This window comes from Schistocerca cancellata, chromosome 1 (genome assembly GCF_023864275.1).
Source record: "Schistocerca cancellata isolate TAMUIC-IGC-003103 chromosome 1, iqSchCanc2.1, whole genome shotgun sequence".
Lineage (NCBI taxonomy): Eukaryota > Metazoa > Arthropoda > Insecta > Orthoptera > Acrididae > Schistocerca > Schistocerca cancellata.
This window is the reverse complement of record NC_064626.1, coordinates 962,507,988-962,529,918: the sequence shown is the minus strand read 5'-3', so window position 1 is coordinate 962,529,918 and position 21,931 is coordinate 962,507,988.

Here is a 21,931-nt window from a genome sequence, read left to right as displayed (position 1 = left end):
GGAGTGGGTGGTATCAGGGCGGACGCTATGCAGATGAAACGCATACGGGTCCAAACCTCTGGCCGCTCTTCTGCGGCCGTCTCTCTGCGTGGTACTGATTCCTCAAGTGCTGCTTCTCTTGCTCCTTCGGCCTTCCCTTCCGTGGCTACCCCCTGGGAGGAGGGTCAGGCCCGTCGTCTAGGGGCAAAACCTTTCCCCCGTTATTTAGTTTGCACTAGGACTGATGGAGATACTTTCACCAGTGTCAAACCTTTATTCTTTGTGGAACACATTGAAGACAAGTTCGGCGAAGTGGACTCCCTGAGCAAGATGCGGTCGGGTTCGTTGCTGATAAAAACTGCTTCGGCTGCCCAATCTGCGGCCCTTCGTGCCTGTACCCACCTTGGCACAATTCCCGTGTCCATTACCCCTCACCAGTCTCTAAATATGGTACAAGGTGTGATTTTTCACAGAGACCTCATCCTTCAAACTGATGAGGAACTTCGGGACAATCTCGGACGGCGGGGTGTTCACTTCGTCCGGCGTGTTCAGAAGGGTCCTAAGGATAATCGTATTGATACTGGTGCCTTTATCCTGGCCTTTGAAGGGGATACCCTTCCTGAGAAAGTTAAGATTATGGTCTATCGCTGTGATGTGAAGCCGTACATCCCACCTCCTATGCGGTGTTTTAAGTGCTTGCGTTTTGGCCACATGTCTTCTCGCTGTTCCCAGGACCCCCTCTGTGGCGACTGTGGACGTCCACTCCATGAGGGGAGTCCCTGTGTTCCCCCTCCTGTATGTGTAAATTGTCATGGTAGTCATTCTCCACGTTCAGCAGGTTGCCCAGTCTATAAGAAAGAAAAAAAGATACAGGAGTATAAGTCCCTTGATCGTTTAAGCTACACAGAGGCCCGTAAGAAATATGCACGATTGCACCCTGTGTCCATGCAACCTAGTTACGCCTTGGTTACATCTTCATCCCTTCCTCCCCCTTCCTTACCCCCATCCCGGACCCCTCTCATTCCCCTCTCCCCTGCGGCTCCCACCCCCTCTCCTCTGGGCGCTGCTCCCCCTCCCCAGCCGGAGAAGTGTCCCACTCCTTCGGCGTCTGCCGGTCAAGGGCGCCTCTCCCGGGATGCCCCTTCCCGGCACCTTCCAGGTCAGAGGTCTGCTGCAGCGCGGCGACCGCGAGAGCCGCGGTCTATCGGCCCCCAGGTCGCCCGGTCTCTTTCTGTTCCTGATCTTGCTGCAGCTGGCTCCATTATGCCACACAGCCCTCCTCGATCTCAGCCTGAAAAGAAGAAGAAACATAAGTCCCGGGACAAAGAGCCTCTGGTACCACCGGAGGTCCCTTCCCCGACTTCGCAACCGGATTCTGACCTGTCTTTTATGGACGTCGCCCCCTCCTTGTCGGTGACGGGTGGGGACCCGGCGGTATGACTGGATTCAGCGTGTTCAGCCCTCATTTAAACCATCGTTCTGTGGTTCTCCAATGGAATTGTAATGGCTATTATCGTCACCTTCCGGAATTGAAATCCCTTCTCTCGTCCTACTCAGCAGCTTGTGTGGTTCTCCAGGAATCTCATTTTACTGATGCTCACTCACCGACCCTCCGTGGGTTCCGTGTTTTCTGTCGAAATCGGGTCGGACCCTTGCGGGCTTCTGGTGGTGTTTGTACGTTGGTCCATACAGACATTGCTAGCACGTGGATTCCTCTCCAAACTACATTGGAAGCGGTTGCTGTTAGGGTCCACTTAGACTCTGCAGTCACAGTATGCAATCTTTATCTCCCTCCTGACAGGACTTTCACACCTGCTGCCTTAACCACCCTTCTTCAGCAACTTCCTCCTCCCTTCCTCCTCCTTGGGGATTTTAATGCTCATCATCCTTTGTGGGGCAGTGCCTTTCCATCTAGACGAGGTCTTCTTATCGACCAATTTATTGCAGACCACGACCTGTGCCTTCTTAATGATGGCTCCCCTACTCATTTCAGTGCTGGTCCTGGTACCTTTTCTGCCATTGATCTTTCTCTTTCTTCTCCCTCTCTCCTCCCTTCATTACACTGGTCGCCACACGACGACCTTTGTGATAGTGACCATTTCCCGTTGATTATCACGCTCCCTTCCCGCTCCCCGATGGATAGGTTACCTCGTTGGTCTTTCCACCGCGCCGATTGGCCTCTATACACTGCACAGGTCGAGTTTTCTCCCTCTTTGTCGGGTTGTATTGATGACGTCGTACGTGACGTGTCTGACGCGATTGTTCGCGCGGCTACCCTTGCTGTCCCGCGCTCATCTGGCCAATTTCGTCGTCGGCCAGTCCCGTGGTGGAGTACGGCCATTGCCATTGCCATCCGTGATCGCCGTCGAGCTTTGCAACACTTCAAGAGGCACCCATCTGTAGCCAGCCTTTCTACCTTTAAGCGCCTTCGCGCTAAAGCCCGTTATTTAATCAAACAGAGCAAGCGGATATGTTGGGAACGATTCGTTTCTTCCCTTGGTTCCACTGTCCCTCTGTCGCGGGTATGGGCTACACTTCGCTCTCTCCAAGGTTGCCATCGGCAGTCCACCCTCCCAGGCCTTCACCTCCCAGATGGCATTTGTACGGACACATTAGTTCTCGCAGAACATCTTGCGACCCATTTTGCCATGGCATCGGCGTCGGCCTCCTATCCAGCTGCTTTCCTTCATCAAAAACAGCAGGCTGAAGCTGTCGCCTTATGTTTCACCACTTGTGCGTCAGAATCTTACAACGAACCTTTCACTGAATGGGAATTTCTTTCTGCTCTATCTTCTTCTCATGATACGGCCCCTGGCCCCGATTCCATTCATAACCAGCTGCTTCAACATCTCAGTGCTCCACAACGGCACCATCTTCTTCGGGTGTTTAACCGTATCTGGCTCCAGGGTGACTTCCCTTCTCAGTGGAGGGATAGCATTGTGGTTCCTGTCCTTAAGCCTGGTCAGAACCCCCTATCTGTTGACAGCTATCGGCCAATTAGTTTGACCAATGTTGGCTGTAAGTTACTTGAACGGCTGGTAGCCCGTCGGCTCACTTGGGTCCTCGAATCTCGGGATCTATTGTCCCCATACCAGTGTGGCTTTAGAGAGGGACGATCTCCAATCGATCATTTACTTCGCTTGGAATCTGCAGTTCGGCAGGCTTTTTCCCAGCGCCGCCATTTGGTTGCAGTGTTTTTTGACCTTCGCAAGGCCTATGACACGGCCTGGCGCCATCACATCTTACTAACCCTTCATCAGTGGGGTCTTCGGGGCCCACTCCCGATTTTTATCCTCCAGTTCCTGATCCATCGGTCATTCAGAGTTAGAGTTGGTACTGCTTTTAGTTCTCCACAGACCCAGGAGACGGGCATCCCACAGGGTTCTGTCTTGAGTGTCCTTCTTTTCCTCATTGCTATCGATGGACTTGTGGCCTCTGTCGGTCCCTTGGTCGCTCCTGCCCTGTATGTGGATGATTTCTGCATTTGGGTTAGTTCCTCCTCGATGGCATCTGGAGAACGGCAGCTCCAGGTGGCTATACGGCGTGCCTCTGCATGGACCCACTCACACAGGTTTCAATTCTCTCCTTTAAAATCGCGGGTGGTCCACTTCTGTCGCCGTACTACGGTCCACCCTGATCCAGAGCTCTATCTTGCTGCACAACAATTGCCTGTGGTTCCACAGTTTCGTTTCCTGGGTCTTCTTTTTGACAACAAGCTCACTTGGCTGCCCCATATCAGACTCCTGAAGGTAGGATGTTTCCGTAAACTCAATGTCCTTCGCTTCCTTGCCCACTCCTCTTGGGGTGCGGACCGTTCCCTCCTCCTCCGTCTTTATCGTGCTCTAGTTCTGTCACGTTTGGACTATGGTTGTCAAGTTTATGGTTCAGCTGCTCCTTCCACGCTGCACATGCTGGATCCGGTCCACCATCGTGGTATCCGTTTGGCCACCGGTGCCTTCCCTACTAGCCCTGTTGATAGTCTCCTGGTTGAAGCTGGGATCCCCCCCCCTTTCTGTTCGGCGGTCCCAGCTTCTGGTGTCTTATGCCCTTACTATCCGTTCTTCTCCCGCTCATCCTTCCTATTCTATCCTATTTCCAGACCATGGACGTCGCCCGCCTGACTCCCGCCCTCGGGCGGGTTTACCGGTTGGGCTGCGCCTTGCGTCTCTTACCCGTGATTTCCGGCTTCCTTCTTTGTCCTGTCTTCCTCGCTCCCTCCCCTCCACCCCTCCTTGGTTAGTTCCTCGGCCTCGAATTCGGATGGATCTCCGCCGCGGTCCGAAAGATTCCATCTCCCCGGTGGTGTTCCGTTCCTTTTTCCGCCAAATTTTATGGGAGTTTCGGGATGCTGTTGTTTTTTACACTGATGGCTCTAAATCTGCTGATCATGTTGGGTATGCCTTCACGTCCTTTGTTGGAACGGAAAATCATCTGCTGCCACCCTCATGTGGGGTGTTTACCGCGGAATTGATGGCCATATCCCGGGCCCTTACCTTTATTAAACAATCCCAACACAACCGCGTTTTGTTATGTACGGACTCGATGAGTGGCCTTCTTGCTATTGACCGGTGTTTTTCGCGCCATCCCTTGGTCTCTGCCATCCATGACCATCTCGCTGATCTTCACCGTGCTGCTTGTTCCATTGACTTCCTATGGGTCCCGGGCCATGTGGGTATCCCGGGTAATGAGCTCGCTGATCGTTTGGCTGGGGGAGCAGTTACTTACCCCCCGTTTTCTGTAACCCCTCCTGCAGCGGATTTACGGCTTCACATCAAATCCCACTTTGCACAGTCATGGGCCAGTTCTTGGGAGGCTACTCCACTGTCTAATAAACTTCGTGCCATTAAGGTGAATCCAGGCCCATGGCGTTCTTCCTTTCTCCTCTCCCGCAAGGACTCGACCACACTGTGTCGTCTCCGCATTGGCCATACCAGGCTGACCCATGGTTTCCTTTTGCGTGATGAGCCACCCCCGCTATGTGGTTGTGGAGCCTTCCAGTCAGTGGCCCACATTTTGGTTGAATGCCCCCTTCTTTTGGCTCTGCGTGCGAAGTACAGACTCCCCCACACTTTACCTTTGATGTTGGCTGACGATTCCCGGATGGTCTCTCTGGTTCTAGGTTTCCTCCGGGAGAGTGGTTTTTATTCTCAGTTTTAAAGTTTTTAATCTCCCTCTGGTGTTGGGGCAGGGCGGTGAGTGTTTGGGTGTCTCCCACTGTAGGCGGTGTTCAGAGATTCCCGATTCACCTCCCTGCCTGGAATCCTCTTTTCTTTCCCTTTTACTCTGTTTTTACCCCTTCTTTTTAAGGCTTGGTTAGTTTTTCTATTCCCATCCGTACTTTCTGCATTATAGCGGTTGTCCTTTTTAAGTCACAGGTGGTCTTGCCTATGCTGCTTCAGCATAGTGTTGGGTTCGTTCTCTTGCCAACTTCCCTCGTTTGTTTTTACTAATGACAACGTGACTGCCCTTTTACGTTTCCCCTTTTTCCGTTTTATTGTTCTGCCTTTTCTGAGATGTCCCGTTAGCAGCATGGAGTCTATTTGAAACAAGGGACTGATGACCTCGCTGTTTGGTCCCTTTCACCTCAAACAACCAACCAACCAACCAGCTACACATATATGAGACAGCAGCCCTAAGAGACTGTCTGACAACTCAGAAAGTCACCACTCCCTTATTAATGTTAAAATGAAAGTTTCTACGTATATTTTCGTGTGAAGTTCCATCCTTATGTATTGTTACCTAAACCTACGTCCGAGACTTTTTGTATATTATTATGCGATTTCTCTATAAGTATGAGATATTTGCTAGTTACACATGCGTAAAGAGACAGACATTAGCGTTATTACCATAACAGAATTATAAAAAATTCACGAATTAGAGCATTTCGCGTGAGATATTTCAAATGGTTCAAATGGCTCTGAGCACTATGGGACTTAACATCTCAGGTCATCAGTCCCCTAGAACTTAGAACTACTTAACCCTAACTAACCTAAGGACATCACACACATTCATGCCCGAGGCAGGATTCGAACCTGCGACCGTAGTGGTCGCGCGGTTCCAGACTGAAGCGCCTATAACCGCTCGGCCACCAGCGGCCGGCCAGATATTTCAGAAACCACGGATACAGTGAGGAATACTGAGAAATAAATTTCTGAAGAGAAAATATGTGGGAATTTGAAAACCCTATCTCGACAAAGGAAGCCGAAAAAGTCGGTATAGTAAGCGGAAAGATCGTAGGAACAACAGCTACTTGGTTTTGATTGGCGTTTGAAGAGGAATAAACATTAATGCCAACTATTGACTCTGTCGGAGAGCTACAGTACGGCGTTGATGTGTTCTACAGCCATGAAACAGCATTACCTGCATTGACGTCATACATTTAGGGGTGGAGGACGGGGAGATGTGGTCCTCCGCTTGCAGTTGAACGCCAGGCAATATCGGACAATACCTTGCTACCTGAGCTCTGGCACATTTCATTTCCAACGAGACAGAACTCCCGTTCATAAAGGGAGTGCCATAACGTAATGCTTTTGACAAAATGAGTGCGTGGAAAATCGAATAGCCGGCCCGAAGATTAGCTTTCAATCCAATTGAGTCCCTCAGGAACAGCTTACAGCTCACGTCTAGCAAGCGCTTATTCAACGGTCTGCATTTTGAAGAACTGATGAATTAGAATACATGCAGACAATTAGATAATTAAAAGGAAAGCTCCCTAGATTAACGAGGGCTATGCTTGAGGCGAAATAATGTACTACGTCTGTCTGACACCGTAACAGCTCAGATGAAAGAGTTTGTTGCAGAAGCCCTGCTAACAATGACAACGAGATTGCAGAATTAACAATAAAGTAAGTGGAAGGATCCAAATAGAGTCAATGAACGACCTTGAAAATTAATGATAAAATGTTCCGAGCAGTAAAACCGTAATCATTTTGTAAGTAGCCAGGCAGAAGTATAGCTGGTCGTACGCGTATACACACTATGGTGACTGCTGTTGATCAGTGCCTGTAATGTCCACTCACCTAACCTGCTACCACAGGCTCAGTCGCGTACTCAGCAGCAGGCGTTACTGTAATTGACGCTGGCAGGGCTGGGGAAAGGGCACCCTAGAATATCACTCTCACTACACTCTAGTAAATCTGTGCATCGGTTGAGGCCAAAAAAACATACGCAAAACATGGATTGCACTATTCACAGTATATAACTATTCATGCTTTAATTGTTGTTTATCAGTGTATATGTATTCTTCATCCTCATACAGACTATTGGTAATGGTTATGCAGCACATAGTTCTTGTTCAGGAGGCACGCGTAACTGTTGTGGTCGAACAGAATAAAGCCTCATCCACCATTCAGTATAACATGGCACATATACATCTTGTGGGTTTCATGTGATGAATTTAAAGATTGCAGTCGATAGCGGGTCTCTGGCTCCAAAGTTTTTGTAACTATGTGCAATGTAAACATTGATAAATCAAAACCTTTCTTCATAGCTCAGCAGTTATTTCCTAAACAATTTCCAAAAGACGCCCATAATCAAAACTGAAATCAGAAATGTTTATGCAGTGTTGTCAATCTACGTTTTCTTGGTATTCTCGAAAATTATTTGTACTGCAGATCTGCGCCACCTATCACAATATCAGCTCAACCTCGAGTGACGCTTGACGTCTATGCAAAATGCATAAAATGTATTGCGAATAAGGACTACCAATAGCTGTATAATGGGTTTACGACAATGAAAATTTGTGCCGGACTGGGACTCGAACCCGGATTTACCGTTTATCGTGAGAGGGCGCCTTATCATCTGGAAATCATTTTGTTGTTGTTGTTGTTGTTGTTGTGGTCTTCAGTCCAGAGACTGGTTTGATGCAGCTCTCCGTGCTACTCTGTCCTGTGCAAGCTTTTTCATCTCCCAGTACCAACTGCGACATATATCCTTCTGAATATGCTTGGTGTATTCATCTCTTGGTCTCCCTCTGCTATTTTTACCCTGCATGCTGCCCTCCAATACTAAATTAGTGATACCTTGAAGCATCAGAACATGTCCTACCAACCGATCCCTTCTTCTAGTCACGTTGTGCCACAAACTTCTCTTCTCTCCAATTCTATTCAATACCTCCTCATTAGTTATGTGATATACCCATCCAATCTTTAGTATTCTTCTATAGCACCACACTTCAAAAGCTTGTATTCTCGCCTTGTCCAAACTATTTATCGTCCATGTTTCACTCCCATACATGGCTAAACTCCATACAAATACTTTCGGAAACGACTTCCTGACACTTAAATCTATACTCGATGTTAACAAATTTCTCTTCTTCAGAAACGCTTTCCTTGCCATTGCCGGTCTACATTTTACATACTCTCTACTTCGACCATCATCAGTTATTTTGCTCCCCAAATATCAAAACTCATCTACTACTTTAAGTGCCTCATTGCCTAATCTAATTCCCTCAGCATCACTCGACTTAATTCGACTACATTCCATTATCCTCGTTTTGCTGGTGTTGATGTTCATCTTTTATCCTCATTTTGTAACAATATATATTTTATTTATAATTTATAACAAATTTACTGTTGTAAGTTACCAAAAGGCATCATTTCGTAATTTTTCAAAGTTGCTAAAGTATACAGCATTACTGTCATTTCTCTCTTAATATGATTTTGTTTGTGGACTATTCCTATTTCCTCTCGAAACCTAAATCTCTTTCTTCTTAGGTGTATGTTATTACGTAGTTCGTATTTTATAAGAAATAAAGTTTTTCTGACTGCGTTTTAAATAAGGGAACTAAGATATACATTTACATAAACTCGAGATTTCGTTTAAAAAGTAATTGTTTGGTGTTTTCCTTTTTAAACATTCTTATTTTTATAAACAGTGTATGGATAGGCCTTCAATAAAACCGACTGACTTCTGGCTGATTCAAGGATTTAATAAGATTTTTAACTATGAGGGCAGTGCATTTTTTTCTCACAATCTATTGAGCCTAATACATCTCCATTTGACGGTTTTGTTTGCTAGCCTCTGGCAACACAGAGTAACATCACATTCCAGATACTACTTACTTTTTTTTATGCCTTACGGCAGGTCTTGTATGGGGGAAGCCTCGTCAGAGAAGTCCACCGCAAGAGTGTCTAAGGAAGTGGTCCCAGTGGCGTTTTCCCGTTGCGTTCCACTCATGATGATGGAATGATAATGAGGACAACACAACACCCAGTACCTGAGCGAAGAAAATCTCCAACCAGCCGGGAATCGAACCCGGGCCCCTTGGCGCGACAGACCGCCGCGCTGACCACTCAGCTATCGGGGCGGACCCTTTCGAGATGAGCCACCCTATATACTTCTTTATTTGAGCAATATAATGTCGCTCAGTGGGCATTATTTGAGCTGTATAGACACATTTGTAAAAGACCAGCATACTGACATACTGAACCGTTGAGTTATATTTAAGTTCCTAGTACTGTTCGCTATTAAGGCGCCTCTTACTTTCTCCACCACTGATTTGGAAGAATCTTCAACCAGTTCCTTCATATTTTTCTTCAGTTTAACGCCGAGCACTTCCATTTCGTCGCATTCTCTGATGGGATGTGGCCTGAGTTGTGACGTTTTGTTCAACCATAGGAGCCAGGTTTTGCTGTTTATTGTTGCTCCCGCTGCTTCCTTATAAAAATCCATTTTCTATAATATCTTCCCAGTGTCTTGATGCTGCATAAATGCAATTGTTATATCGTCGGCAGAAATGTTAACGGCGAATTTTTGTGCACCAATATTTATTCCAGAGATCTGGTTGGTGATTGAACGGATCATTGGCTCCACTGAAATTGTAAATGATATCACGGATAACGGGCATCCCTGTCCCTGCCGGACTGAGTGCTAAATTGAGAATTCTCCCGTGAAGATGCCGTTTATTTGTATTTTGAAGACCAATGGATGCCGTTTATTTGTATTTTGAAGACCAATGGATTCCGGCCAGGAAGTAGCAAATATCTTGTGGCCTATAGGAAGTTACAGCGATGTAACAAATTCCTTAGACACTGGTGACTGACTTTGTCAAATGCATTTTCTAGGTCGGTGTTCAACAGTCCCATTGTTCGGGTTTGGTACATACACGAGAAGAAGGTCGTGTCTCTCAGATAAGTCCATCAATGATCTTCCTGTTGGGAAAACTACACGTTTTGCCAGAGCCGATTATCTCTGGAAGAGTTTCTTTTAGTTTTGCGGCTATTATGCGCACCCTTATATTTGAGTCGCCACGTAAGGAAGTTATTGCCCTATACTCAGTTATTCTTCTTCGTTTCTGAATTTTTGGTACACGGACATAAACTCCTGTTTCATTTTCCTCATATATTTGACCCAGCCTTTAATTCTCTTTAATAACCTACGTGAATTCCGCTTCGACAACTGACCAGAATACTTTGAAAAAATCCACTCGGAAAGCCGTCAATTCCCCGACTCCTGTCTGCTTGTAACTGCTTTATAAGGTCTGCAGTTTCTTCTTCGGTTACGGGATCTCTCAACGTAGTGACATTTTCGTTGGTGGAGGAAATCGTGCAATGTTGTAGCAAACATTCGGCCCTGGTATGACCTAATGGTTGTTCTCCGAACAGTCTCCGGTAATGGTCCTTAATATCTTCCACATTAATAATTTTTTCATAATGCGGGGCCACAGTCATAATATATTTCTTTAAAGTCAGTACCGCCATTAGACCGTTGTTTATTTGCAGTGTTACATTTACACTTACACAATCATGATATCGGCTTCAAAGTGCCTTTATCAAGTGTTTTATGAAAGCAGATTAGACAATAACAGTGAAATACATAAGAAGTGATACAACCGTATAAGAATCCATATTTATAATGCTTGCTTACAAGTGTTATAAGTTGCCTGACGTATTAAAATACAATATTAGACACATTGTCTAAGAGTCGATATATATGACAGAGCCTACTGCTTTGTTTCTTTACTGTGTATACCATCATGACTGAATGACAGTTGGCTAAGTATCAAACTGTCTTGGTCAAGTACATAAAATACTAGCATATATGAATCCACACAGAGAACATACTGATACAAAAAAAAATGTTCAAATGTGTGTGAAATCTTATGGGACTTAACTGCTAAGGTCATCAGTCCCTAAGCTTACACACTACTTAACCTAAATTATCCTAAGGACAAACACACACACTCATGGCCAAGGGAGGACTCGAACCTCCGCCGGGATCAGCCGCACAGTCCATGACTGCAGCACCTCTGACCGTTCGGCTAATCCCGCGCGGCTATACTGATACACACTTAAGCCGTACCTTCACTTTGGACACATCGTTCTCACACAATGCCCTACCATATGCTAACATTTGGTCCTAGCTTTAACATTTATAAGCGCCCATTTACCATAGGTGTATCTTAATTTACAAAAATAAAAAAAAAATCACTTCACATTTTTATTCTTATTCCTTTATTAGTTACCATTTTCTCCCCCCCCCCTCACTATAATAGCTTCTTCTTCATCATTTCATTAGTCATTTTATAACTCCCCCCGATCCATCCTTCCCCCCCCCCCCTTTACACTTGCACTCCATATACCTACAGATTTCAATGAATGATTCGTAGTATTCTTGACCTTGTGTTTCTTCACAGATGATTATTACCTCTCTAAGAAGTAACTATGATAAATAATATTACATTTATCATTGTTGTTAAGAAATAGTAATTAACCCACTTGGGGCTTTCATATGTAGTAGCTGATTTATTTGTTAACATTACTATGTCATCTTTACATCATATAAGTAAGATGTCACTACTAAAACATGTAAATAAGCTTTATAGCACGAAGACTGCAGCCGTATGTATCAATACCACTGTGCACTCACATTTGTAATTGCATCTCATCAACCATTAACAAATACTAGGATATCTCTACTCTTTATATTATGTTAAATTTAAATGTGCCTTTTAACATGAAATCGTTTGATTCTTTTATTTGCTTAAATGCTTTTATGTACAAGACATGTTTCACACACCTGTGTTATTTGCACATATTCCTAAGTAATGTTCTACCACATGTTACAGGATTTACATGCCTGATGATACTTACATCATAAATATCGCTTCAAACCTCAATCGTTAATTAATGAGTGAGTAGGATAAGTAATTGTACTGTATTGTATTAATTCTGAATTGAGGCAAAATTACACATCTTAGAGTTGGCCATGTGTTAATTTCACTTACAAAGCTGTATATTTACCTTCTAAAATGTACTTTAAACAACGTCAATGATTAGCTGGACTATTATATTTATGGATGCAGCTAATATTATCGAGAGATTTGTTACTATTTATGTTTATGAGCAGGCAACTTCATTGTATGCTAAGATAAACAGATACTGCAAAGATGTAACAACTACCGAAGAAAATAAATTGCTTCTAACCTTTCCTACCCTACCGGACACTGAGTCCAAAGATAAAAAAAGTCACCTGCTTGTAACAGGAATTTCTTTGACCAAGACAATTTGACAGCCATCTGTCATTCAGTCAAGATGGTATACACAGTAATGAAACAAATCGTTAGGCTCTACCAGAAAGATCGACTCTTAGACGATGTGTCTAATAGTGTATTTTAATACGACAGTATGCCATCTTAGACAATTTATAATACTTGTAAGTAAGCATTATAAATATGGATTCTTGTATGGTTATATCACTTCTTATGTATTTCACTGTTATTGTCTAATCTGCTTACAGAAAAAACTTGATAAAGGCACTTTGAAGCCGAAATCATGATTGTGTAATTGTAAATTTAACACTGTAAATAAACGACAGTGTAATGGTGGTACTGCCTTTAAAGATCCACATTAATGGTGTCGTTCCCGTCGGAAGACGGTAGATGTACGATCAACATCTGTCCCCACTGTTCCTATTCGTTACTGAAGTGGTCGATGCTCGATTTTTCGTTTGGAATGTATCCCTTATCTATGTAAGTGATTATTTTTCCTCCGAGTTCCTTTTCCTGTAGTTCTAGTATCTTCTTTTAGAATTTCTTCAATTCGCGAGATCGGTCTTCTCCGTTATCCACTTTTTCTTAGAGCTATCGAACAGTTGCATACTACAGTTCTGTGTTGTTTATTTTAGTGTCACTGTTACTATATGCCAGGTTTCTGAACAGTTTACGAATTCCAGGTTTCACCAGTTTATCCCACCAATCAAGAACGCTAGTAAGGAACTGCTTCCGATGAACCATGTTCGACACTATTCGCAGAATTCTGATTTGCCCACTCGATGTTGAGCAGGTTGCAGTCTAACTTCTAGTATCCATTTCTCATTACGGTGGAACGCGGTAAGCCTTCTATTTTAACAACTGTATGGTAGTCCGAGAAGCTGACAGTCTTGTACAGCCTGGAGGCTGACAGTGGAGATACGCACATATACTGGTATCGCGTGATGACTAGTCGATCTATGACGTCTATAAGTTTTAGATCTCCGATAATGGTATTTAATGGGACACAATTAGCGGTTAATTCTATTCTGTCTTCCGGTCTTACAACACAACTAAAATCTCCTCCCATTATTATGTCCCCCTTTGCGTGTCTCATTTAGTACGGGATAGTTTCACTAAAACACCTTTCTCTAATAGTTCCGTTATGTGTTCCTGACGGGGCATTGGGGTCTAATATTATTATACAGGGTGCGGCAGCGTTCATAGTAGGATATTAAAAACACACCATCCGGTAGTAACTAATTTATTTATTACCTCTTAAGTCAATTAATAGTTAAAGGTATGCCATTTACTAATTTGTAAGTCATTGTCCATTGCGTGGATTACTTTTTGAATATGAATCCTGTCAAGTGATGCCCCCTCTGCACAACACATTCATCTAGGCGGCGTAGGAAGCTCTGCATAACTCAGCGTAATGTACTACCTGGGACACTGCAGACTTCAGTTCTGACGCGATCCTTCAACTCAGGAATGGTGGCCAGAATTTGCATAGATTTCTTGCGACAGACATTTCCCGTAGAGTAATTTCCCGTTTTGGTGACATTTCCTGGCCGCCTCGCTCACCTGACCTTTCGTGTGCAGACATTTTTCTTTGGGGCTACCTGAAGAAAGAAGTGTTCCGAACACGTTGTGCCACCATTCCTGAGTTGAAGGATCGCATCAGAACTACCGTCGGCAATGTCCGAGGGAATACGCTACGCCAAGTTGTGGAAAGCTTCGAACGCCGCCTAGACGAATGTGTTGTGGAGAGGGGGATCACTTGACAGGAGTTATATTCAAAAAGTAATCCACGCAATGGACAATGACTTACACATTAGTAAATGGCATACCTTTAACTATTAATTGACATAAGAAGTAATAAATAAATTACAGTTACTGCCTGATAATATGTTTTTAATATCCTGTTATCAACGCTGCCGCACCCTGCGTCATTGAGTTTGGATTTGATAACGCTGCCATCCAGTTGCTCTTCTAAGTTCTCTCATTCCAGTTCCATTCTGTTTAAAATGCAGCAACCTCTACCGCTGGAGCTAACATTGTTTTATGCTTTGAATTGCTGTTGCAGTTTCATCTCTTCTTAAGCTGCTTCCTGAAGGAAGGCAATATCTAAGTCATTGCTTTATAAGAAATTCCCCAGAATCGTCATATTTTTTTCCACTTGTTATTCCGCAGATATTTAGCGTGAATAGAGTAAGCATCCTCCTGTTGTTCATTGCGAGCAATTTGTCAGTTTCCACGTCCTTACTTAGCTGTTGATTTCTCTTGATCGTTGTCTGCGTTCTTGTGTACTTCATTTGATGCTAGTCGCTCATTCAAGGGCGGGAATTCCTCTTCAACTGAACTAGGAGAGTGCCCAGTGGATTCCACGTGAGTATTCTTGGCGTTGCCCGTTGCAGTACTTGAAGGAATCAATTATTGTGCCTGAATTCTTGTCCGTTGTTGCAGATTGTTTCGTACAATAAACACGCACCGTGGGCAGTTTTCTCGTAGATGTCCTGATTTATTGCACACGTGACTTGTGGGAGTTTGCCCAACATATATTATGTGTGCCTTGCAACCGCCTACAAGAATGTGGGAAGGGATGTCGGAAGCAACAAACATTCGCACAGCTGTAATGCCATTGTAGCACTGGATCTTATATGTAGTATACCACTTTTTAAATTCGACGTTTTTCACCTGTCCGTAAATAGAAAGTGGCTGTATTAAGTCCTTGTTGTCTAGCTCTGGAGAAGATCTAGCACCCTAACAGTTTTCAGTTCGCTGTTAGCGTTACTTATGTCAACGGTACTGACAGAATCACCTCGATGACTGAATTCATATTTGTCCTGGGTTTTCAGTACCGAAATTTTCCTGTAGCCAATCATGAACGTCCAAAGTCGTGGGTTGCACATGTCTTGTATTCTTGTCAATGGCGAATCTCAAAGTATTTTTCTTCATCGAATCCATGGACATTATTTATGGGCGGAACCTCCACTTCACGATCTATACACAAAGATGATGAATCCGTTGAATAAGAAGTATCACTACTTACAAATTCGGTGGCTGCACAAAGAACACAATATACAAGTACCGTAACACTTGCGTACGTAGCCAGTTAGCTACAACACGGAGCGCTGCATTACATGTCCACACCGGCCGAGTAGTAGGCCGCGAGTGGCTGTCCGAACAAGACTCACGGCCAGAACCTAACTTCCACACGTGAACCACGTGTCTACAACCTGCACTCGTACATCCATTATATATATTCTAGTACAGTGGAAACATTTTACTTGATGGTCACTTTCCCGGCGTTGATTGATAAAGACATGCAAGTTCGAAGGAACTTTACGTTGTCATTTGGAATAACACACGCACTGCAATATCGTTAATACTGTACGTATCTATAAAATGTTCATAAAGATATCGCTCTTCCCACCAGTTGAAGGGATGTGATTTCAGCAAATGAAGTATAAATATGCGGGTATTTAATAACAGAATTAAGCTGCCTGAGGGGTAGCTCTCTGTTTTAATTTATCTTGGTACAAGCTTTCTATGTACGACTTGGTCCGCGAATGCGTATGTCATATACGTTGTACACATCCATATCTGATTCTCTACTGTTTTACGTGATAAGACTCCAGAGAGGTTTTTTAACTTATCCGTAATATTGAGGCGTGTGGCACGTTCGTAGACCTCGAAATTATTGGCTCGCTACAGTTCCCATTTTCGCAACTGATTGACACAATGAACTGCACAAACAAAGACAAACTGCAATTTATATTTTCAATAGTCTCCAAAGTCAACTACACACAGAAAATAAATACTAACGGATCGTTTTCAGACATTTTTATGTCACCTCTTCTCATGCACAGCCCCACTCCTGGTGGCAGCGGGGAATCGTACTCCCACTGTACTTTTATATAAATAATAAGTCAGGTACACACATAACTAATGAGGAGGTATTGAATAGAATTGGGGAGAAGATGCGTTTGTGGCACAACTTGACTAGAAGAAGGGATCAGTTGGTAGGACATCTCCTGAGGCATCAAGGGATCACCAATTTAGTATTGGAGGGCACCGTGGAGGGTAAAAATTGTAGAGGGAGACCAAGGGAGGAATACACTAAGCAGATTCGAAGGATGTAGGCTGCAGTACGTACTGGGAGATGAAGCAGCTTGCACAGGATAGAGTAGCATGGAGAGCCACATCAAACCAGTCTCAGGACTGAAGACAACAACAAGTCACGTACCTAACAAATTTGATTAAAATTACTCCACGTGATCCTGACCTACTCTTCGACGTCATCCCCTTCTCATTCTCAGACATATAGGATCTTGGTGGTACACAACCCTACTGTGCTTTTTTCCAGATAGTGAGTAACCTGATCCTTTGAAGACCCAGACTCCCCTGTGTAAAACAGCTTAAGACGTCAGATTACATTACAAACGAGTTATTATGTTACACATCAAACGCTAAGTATATAAGCGAGAATCGGTGTAGAAAAGTGGAACGAAAAATCACTCCAAAGTTGCAAATTTCATTTTTCTTTATTCAGTCGATGACTAGTTTCGGGTCGGGACCCATTTTCAAATCATCGTAACATAATCAAATACGATATTTCCGAAAATGCAAAAACATGTCAAAAATGTGCGTACACAGACAACTGTACGCCCGAAAATAGCCATCGACTGAATAAAGAAAAGAGAAATTTGCAACTTCTCACTGGTTTTTCGTTGTAATAATCAACAGAAGTTTCTGATTCACAGCTACTCCAGCATGCTCAAAGTTCGTAAAGTAGATTAGAAAAGGTTTGAAATTATGTTTAAAGTTTACGGGAAATCGCTAACTGCTCTCATTATCAAACGATGGATAGTCTGGGTAGTTTGGGCTCTGTTATAAGAAACCTAGTTTTTCACGCATCTCAATGTCTATGATGTCATATCCTCTCAACTATTTGTCGTACAATAATACAATTTTACAGGTACATTTAATTATATATGTGCTACTTTCTGCGATGTGGGTTGCGAATAGAGTTCGCCTGATTCTTCAAAAATGGTTCAAATGGCTCTGAGCACTATGGGACTTAACTTCTGAGGTCATCTGTCCCCTAGAACTTAGAACTACCTAAACCTAACTAACCTTAGGACGTCACACACATCCATGCCCAAGGCAGGATTCGAACCTGCGACCGTAGTGGTCGTGCGGTTCCAGACTGTAGCGCCTAGAACCGATGGGGCACACCGGCCGGCCTGATGCTTCAGTTTTACTACATGAACAGCAGTGAAAATACGGAAGTGACAAATATTTTTTCCTTCTTCATTTTGCGATGTGTCGTGAGGTGGTGGTGGTTGATGGGGGAATAGAGGTTGTCCTCAATAAAAAGTTTCGTAAAGGTTTTAATTACGTGTAAAGTTTGTTGCAAGACCATAAGTGGTCTCATTCTCAGACATTAGGTGAGTGTGGTCTGGGTATTAAGATTCTTTTACATCCTCACCCCGCCCCCTTTGATAGCTAGGTTGCTATTACCCGCTCATTGCTTCTCTCCAGATAGCAAGTAATATATGCACCAAGTCTGATACCGAGTGAGATGGCGCAGTGGTTAGCACACTAGACTCACATTCGGGTTCAAACCCGCGTCCGGCCATTCAGTTTAGGTCCTCTGTGATTTCCCCAAATCGCTCCAGGCAAATGCCGGAGTGGTTTCTTTGAAATTGGCTCGGCCGATTTATTATCCCATCCTTAATATAATCCGAGCTTGTGCTCCGTTTCTAACGACCTCGATGTCGACGTGAATTAAACCCTTCCAAATCTGATTGGAATTGGTCCATTTATTTAGGAGCAGAAGTTGAACAATGTACATACATACATATGTAGTCTACATATATACATACATTTTAATAAGATCCTGCGGCTTCATCCATATACGCTTGTATCTCACATCCTGGACACGTCTCCTCTTCTCCGTTCTCTCTACCCATCTTTTCCTCTACTCCATCTCTGTCCATTTCCATTCCCCTCTCTCTCTCTGTCCATCGTGTTCTCCTGGCTCTTATATCCTCCTCCCTCTCCTCCCTGTTATTTCTTCCTTACGCCTGTGTTTGTTTCCTCTCCTCCTATGCACTTCTTTACCCCTCTCTATCCATCTCCTCCACCCACTCTCTCTGTCCATCTCCCCCTTCCCACTCTCGGTCCGTCACCTTCTCCCCAAGTCCTCTTTCCTTCTCCCCTCTCTGTTCATATCATCACCTCTCTCTATTCTACCTTCTCTTGCCCACTCTCTGTTGTTTTCCTCTTTCATCCTCTCTCTGTCTGTCCATGTCCTTCTCCCTCCTCCGGTTATCTCCTCCTCCTCCCACCTCTCTGTGTCCACCGGCTATGTCCCCCCCCCCCCCCCCATACGAATGCGAATTAAGCGGTCCTTACAGCCGAACTACTACTTTCCAGACAATAGGCAATATGTGTAGCAAGTTTGGTTCAAATCGATCTAGTGCTTTAGGAGGAGATGTCGAACATACATATACACACACTTGCATCCCTTTTTATATACACTGAGGTGACAAAAGTTCTCCGATACCTCCTAATATCAAGTAGTACCTGCTTTTGCCCAGCTTTGTGCAGCAAGTTGACGTGACATGGACTCAGCAAATCGTTGGAAGTCCCTTGCAGGAATACTGAGCTATGCTGCCTCTATAGCGGTCCATAATTGCGGAAGTGCTGCCGGTGCAGGATTATTTACACGAACTGACCTCTTGTCAAATAAATGATCCCGGGATTGATGTCGGGCCTTATGGGTCGTCAATTTATTCGCTCTGATTGTCCAATGGCGAACAGTTCTGGCACGGGGACAAGGTGCATTGTCATCTATAAAAAGTTAATCGTTGTTTGGGAAGATGAAGTCCATGAATGGCTGCAGATGGTCTCCAAGAAGCTGAACATAACCATTTCCAGTCAATCATGGGTTCAGTACTACTGGAAGACCCAGTCCATTCCACGTAAACACAGCTCACACCATTACCGAGCCACCATCAGCTTGTACAGTGCCTTGTTGACCAATTTGGGTCCATGGCTTCGTGGGGTCTGCGCCACAGTCGAAATCTACCATCAGCTCTTATCAGATGAAATCCGGACTCATCTGACCAGTCCACGGATTTCCAGTAGTCTGGGGTCTAACCGACAGTGTGACCAGTCCAGGAGAGGCGCTGGAGGCGATGTCGTGCTGTTAGCAAATGCAGTCGCGTCGGTCGTCTAGTGCCATAGCCCGTTAACGCCAAATTTCACCGCTTTGTCGTAACGGGTACATTCGTCGTATGTCTCACATTTATTTCTGCGGTTACTTCACGCGGTGCTGCTTGTCTGTTAGCACAGACATCTCCAAGCAAACGCCACATGCCCGCGGCCGTTAAGTGAAGGCCGTCGGCCTCTGTGTTTTCGATGGTGAGAAGTAATGCCCGAAATGTAGTATTCTCGGCACACTCTTGACCCCGTGGACCTCGGAATATTGAATTCCGTAACGATTTCGGACATGGAATGTCCCATACGTCTTTCATATATCATTCCGTGTTCAAAATCTGTTAATTCCCGTCGTGCGGCTATAACCATGTCGGTAACATTTTCACATGAATTATCTGATAACATGTGACAGTTCCGTTAATGCACTGCCCTTTTGTACCTTGTGTACACGATACTACCGCCATCTATAAGAGGATATAGCTATCCCATGACTTCCTTCACCTCAGTGTACGTATGTGATAGAGATAGATATAAAGCGTTTGACAGAGCTAGACGACTATAAACCCGTGGGCTTTTTTTGGCTGGTAATGAAAAATTCCTGGATCCTGTGTTCGGAATTAGCTACTGCTCAAATTATCAATAACAATGGCGACTGAAGACTTCTGGCATAAGAAGTCACCGTCGCTCTATCAACGCCCTTGTCGGAGCGCCGAAAGAGCACTCTCTTGACTTGGGATTGGCAACTGCCCCAAAAAAGGCAGAAGAATCAGCGATGGTCATCGGCATGAGGATTCAGAAGGGAATGGACATCACTTCATTAAAGACTCATAATGTTATAGACAGGGTATGTGGTCTGTAACTGAAATAGGGTGGTGATGAACTCTCCATTTGCAAAAGATTTCGGATTAGTCCCCGCCGTTCCGATCTCTGCGACGGGGTGTCAAGGCGGTGGTGGCCATGAGAAAAAGATGAAATAACCAATGAAAGGATAGCGTTCTACGAGTTGGAGCATTGAACTGAAGTAATCTGAACGTAGTAGGAAACCAGAAAATTTCAAAAGATAAATGCAAAGGCTCAGTCTAGACATACTGGGGGTTAGTGAAGTGAAGTGGAACGAAAATAAGGATTTTGGTCAGGCGGGTATAGGGTAATATCAAGAGCAGCAGAAAGTTGTAAAACGGGAATAGGATATGTTACGAATAGAGAAGTAGGGTAGGCAGTGTACTTCTGTGAAGAGCTCAGTCATAGGATTGTTGTCATAAGATGCGACAGCAATCCAGCACCTGTAACCTCCCCCTCACTTACCGACCTTAATGACAGTGAAAAATGAAACCGCGTGTACCTAATGGGAGTTTTGGAAAAGCAATCGTCACCGAAGTTAATCTGTCGGTAAAGAGGGAGGAAAGGGTTACATCTAAATGAAAGGAAATGTGCTAATGAAACTGGTGGAAATTAATTTTGAAAAGGGGCAAAGTTAATAAAGAAAGTAAATGAGCAGCCGTTACGTTAAAAATTAACTAGCAGTAATTAGGTATTTGAGATTTGGGGGAAATCACGGTCGCCAGTCCTAAGGACAATTACTATAGTAACTGAAAAAGAAAGGTTATTACACATATAATTAGCACTAGGAGCGTGGCAACTGAAGGTTGACACATGTAGTGTGAAAACTGAAAGTTTCTCAGAAGTAATAAATTTCGCTACACCCTGACTTAATTTAGCAAAAGAATTAATAAAACCGGAAAATCGAAAGTTAATTTAGTGACTGAAGTTAATAGTGAGCTTTCTTTCTGAAGCACATCGAAATTCAGTAAAATACGGTTAGTCTTGGACTACCTCAACAATCATTTCAAAAACTACTTGAATCTACGCAATTTAGAAATAAGAGATTTAACTTTGAACTTGAATTAAATGATTCTGAACAATTAACAATAGTAAAATTTAGTACGTACCAAGCTGAGCTGCAGTCACAGGTAAGCTAAAATACGATAACAAAACTCGCACTCTTAATTTGTGCTTGTGTAATCTGAATATTGAAGCCAGCTATGAATACCTTTGAGATTAAAGCAGTGAAATAGAATTAGCTATATTACTTTAGTGCTGGCGTTTAAATTTCAACGACACTCGGGTTCATTTCGGAAAAGGAAGGGACCTTGCTTGGTAATGTAACTGGGACAATGAGCAACAAAGGTTCATGCTAAGTTGCTGTAATTTTGCGAGGCAAATGGAACAAGATTAAAAGCTGAGGTCTGCCAT